This window comes from Dermacentor albipictus, chromosome 4, assembly GCF_038994185.2.
Source record: "Dermacentor albipictus isolate Rhodes 1998 colony chromosome 4, USDA_Dalb.pri_finalv2, whole genome shotgun sequence".
NCBI classification, from domain to species: domain Eukaryota; kingdom Metazoa; phylum Arthropoda; class Arachnida; order Ixodida; family Ixodidae; genus Dermacentor; species Dermacentor albipictus.
This window is the reverse complement of record NC_091824.1, coordinates 40,525,267-40,529,700: the sequence shown is the minus strand read 5'-3', so window position 1 is coordinate 40,529,700 and position 4,434 is coordinate 40,525,267. Positions and strand designations below refer to the sequence as shown.

The 4,434-nt window shown below is 45.4% G+C and overlaps 1 pseudogene; it reads left to right on the top strand.

Annotated features, from left to right (window-relative positions):
• Positions 1–3,981, top strand: part of LOC135911427 (uncharacterized) — an 18,472-nt pseudogene extending 14,491 nt beyond the window's left edge.
• The last annotated feature ends 453 nt before the right edge of the window (positions 3,982–4,434 follow it).

Here is a 4,434-nt window from a genome sequence, read left to right as displayed (position 1 = left end):
AGGTACATACCCGTGTTAATTGGTCACAAGCCGGACTTTTGTATGCGGAGTATCCAAGGGTTCGCGCTCATTGAAGGTAAAATTTATTTCCAGTATTGTGAACTTCACGGAAGGGCAGCGGATTGGGCGAGTTGGTGTTGCATGGTAACAATAAAAATTCAAACAGCGCATAAACGACGGGACCAGAATGAGGAGAAGAATTGTTTGTCTCCTCCTCATTCTGGTCCCGTCGTTTATGCGCTGTTTGAATTTTTATTGTTAACTTCACGGCGGCGGACATTATCCGAGTAGCCTTGCATACCGATCAAACAACTGGCCGCACCAACACAGTGTCGCGATGTCGTGTGTGTCTTCACCCGGGCGCTGTACTGTCGAAGTTCCCAAACTGTCCAAGTTACATGTTTAGGAAAACTTCGAAACGGGAAGGTCCTGACTTCAAGCGCGCACGCATAGAGCATGCTGCCCTCCTGAAATCCATTGCTGAATCCACTGAGGCGTTTAACAGAGCACGCGAGGAAGATAAAGCCAAATCTTTGAACGAGTTTACAAATCACTTGAGGAACCAGGAGGTGAAGTTCTGGGACGTAATCCAAAAAATATGAAAGGCTTCAGATTCACATCATCATCATCATCATCATCAGCCTGGTTACGCCCACTGCAGGGCCAAGGCCTCTCCCATATTTCTCCAACAACCCCGGTCATGTACTAATTGTGGCCATGCCGTTCCTGCCAATTTCTTAATCTCATCCGCCCACCTAACTTTCTGCCGTCACCTGCTATGCTTCCCTTCCCTTGGAATCCAGTCCGTAACCTTTAATGACCATCGGTTATGTTCCCTCCTCATTACATGTCCTGCCCATGCCCATTTCTTTTTCTTGATTTCAACTAAGATGTCATTAACTCGCGTTTGTTCCCTCACCCAATCTGCTCTTTTCTTATCCCTTAACGTTACACCTATCATTCTTCTTTCCATAGCTCGTTGCGTCGTCCTCAATTTGAGTAGAACCCTTTTCGTAAGCCTCCAGGTTTCTGCCCCGTAGGTGAGTACTGGTAAGACACAGCTATTAAACACTTTTCTCTTGAGGGATAATGGCAACCTGCTGTTCATGATCTGAGAATGCCTGCCAAACGCACCCCAGCCCATTCTTATTCTTCTGATTATTTCTGTCTCATGATCCGCATCCGCAGTCACTACCTGCCCTAAGTAGATGTATTCCCTTACGACTTCCAGTGCCTCGCTGCCTATTGTAAACTGCTGTTCTCTTCCGAGACTGTTAAACATTACTTTAGTTTTCTGCAGATTAATTTTTAGACCCACTCTTCTGCTTTGCCTCTCCAGGTCAGTGAGCATGCATTGCAGTTGGTCCCCTGAGTTACTAAGCAAGGCAATATCATCAGCGAATCGCAAGTTACTAAGGTATTCTCCATTAACTTTTATCCCCATTTCTTCCCAATCCAGGTCTCTGAATATCTCCTGTAAACACGCTGTGAATAGCATTGGAGAGATCGTATCTCCCTGCCTGACGCCTTTCTTTATTGGGATTTTGTTGCTTTCTTTATGGAGGACTACCGTGGCTGTGGAGCCGCTATAGATATTTTTCAGTATTTTTACATATGGCTCGTCTACACCCTGATTCCGTAGTGCCTCCATGACTGCTGAGGTTTCGACAGAATCAAATGCTTTCTCGTAATCAATGAAAGTTATGTATAAGGGTTGGTTATATTCCGCACATTTCTCTATCACCTTATTGATAGTGTGAATATGATCTATTGTTGAGTAGCCTTTATGGAGTCCTTTGCTTGACAGAAGTCTAACGTGTTCCTGATTCTATTTGCGATTACCTTAGTAAATAGTTTGTAGGCGACGGACAGTAAGCTGATCGGTCTATAATTTTTCAAGTCTTTGGCGTCCCCTTTCTTATGGATTAGGATTATGTTAGCGTTTTTCCAAGATTCCGGTACGCTCGACGTTATGGGGCATTGCGTATACAGGGTGGCCAGTTTCTCTAGAACAATCTGCCCACCATCCTTCAGTAAATCTGCTGTTACCTGATCCTCCCCAGCTGCCTTCCCCCTTTGCATATCTCCCAACGCTTTCTTTACTTCTTCCAGCGTTACCTGTGGGATTTCGAATTCCTCTAGACTATTTTCTCTTTCATTATCGTCATGGGTGGCACTGGCACTGTATAAATCTCTATAGAACTCCTCAGCCACTTTTACTATCTCATCCATATTAGTAATGATATTGCCGGCTTTGTCTCTTAACGCATACATCCGATTCTTGCCAATTCCTAGTTTCTTCTTCACTGTTTTTAGGCTTCCTCCGTTCCTGAGAGCACGTTCAATTCTATCCATATTATACTTCCTTATGTCAGCTGTCTTACGCTTGTTGAGTAACTTGGAAAGTTCTGCCAGTTCTATTCTAGCTGTAGGGTTAGAGGCTTTCATATATTGGCGTTTCTTGATCAGATCTTTCATCTCCTGCGATAGTTTACTGGTATCCTGCCTAACGGAGTTACCATCCACTTCCATTGCACACTCCTTAATGATATCCACAAGATTGTCGTTCATTGCTTCAACACTAAGGTCCTCTTCCTGAGTTAAAGCCGAATACCTGTTCTGAAGCTTGATCTGGAATTCCTCTATTTTCCCTCTTACCGCTAACTCATTGATCGGCTTCTTATGTGCCAGTTTCTTCCGTTCTCTTCTCAGGTCTAGGCTAATTCGAGTTCTTACCATCCTGTGGTCACTGCAGCGCACCTTGCCGAGCACGTCCACATCTTGTATGATGCCAGGGTTAGCGCAGAGTATGAAGTCTATTTCATTTCTAGTCTCGCCGTTCTGGCCCCTCCACGTCCACTTTCGGCTATCCCGCTTGCGGAAGAAGGTATTCATTATCCTCATAATATTCTTTTCCGCAAACTCTACTAATAACTTCCCCCTGATATTCCTAGTGCCTATGCCATATTCCCCCACTGCCTTGTCTCCAGCCTGCTTTTTGCCTACCTTGGCATTAAAGTCACCCATTAGTATAGTGTATTTAGTTTTCACTCTACCCATCGCCGATTCTACGTCTTCATAGAAGCTTTCGACTTCCTGGTCATCATGACTGGATGTAGGGGCGTAGACCTGTACAATCTTCATTTTGTACCTCTTATTAAGTTTCACAACAAGATCTGCCACCCTCTCGTTAATGCTATAGAATTCCTGCATGTTACCAGCTATATTCATATTAATCAGGAATCCGATGCCTAGTTCCCTTCTCTCTGCTAAGCCCCGGTAGCACAGGACGTGCCCGCTTTTTAGCACCGTATATGCTTCTTTTGGCCTCCTAACATCACTGAGCACTATTATATCCCATTTACTGCCCTCTAATTCCTCCAATAGCACTGCTAGACTCGCCTCACTAGATAACGTTCTAGCGTTAAACGTTGCCAGGTTCATATTCCAATGGCGGCCTGTCCGGATTCACATAGTCGACGATGAAGCAGCATGGCTAAAATAATCTGTTTGCTTAAAAGGGGACTTGAGCGTGACGCCACATATGATAACGCCCGTAAAAAGCTGGGGGGCAATGTGTGCGTTACCGCAATGGCTAACAGTAAAAGTGGTATTGTGGAACTCCTCGAAGGCATCGAGAAGTCGGACGGTGACCTGATGTCCAACTCAGCCGCGGAAATTAGCGAGGCTGTTTAACGCTAGGTCAGTTTTTCATGTCCCAAGCAGAATATGACGCCGACTGCCTTCGATTTCTGAAAGAGCAAGGCACGTCGTACCTATCGAAAAAAATAGCGCAGACGCTACTCTGGTGATTTCATGGTGTTCTGCTGCGTTCTTTGCACTATACTACTCCAAGCGTACGCTTACATACGCAGCCATGGAAGCATTACCTTGTCGCTTCCTAGGACAATTAGATCAGTGTGATCGCCTTGCGGTATCAGCCCTCAACAAGAGCATCATGGCAAAGCATTCCTCAGCTAGATGGCGAGAATTTCGGACCTGAAAGACGACCAGCGCTTTGTAACAGTAATGCTAGACAAAATACATAGAAAACCCTACTTTGACTACAAAGTGGTAATATGCATGGAATGACTAGCGGTCGATATCACGTTGTATCTTGAGACACATCATGATATTAGCAGTTGTACAAGAGCATTGCGCTAAACTACTTTTACAGGTCCATGGCAGCTGAAGCGGTGATCTCACAGCCTGCATGCAGAGCTGTGCATGGCTCCAGACCGGTGCCAACCATCGTTGCATGCCGCAGTGACGAAGCATGCCAGCTGCCTCTAGAGGTTGGGGCTGTGCCAAACTCTGGAACCGACGATGGCAATGCCATCCTCTGTGCCCTGGTATAGCAGCACTTCTCTTACTCTGAGTAGAACTGCATGCATCAGATTCCTGATGGAAAGTGAGCGGTAAGAATGTTAAAAT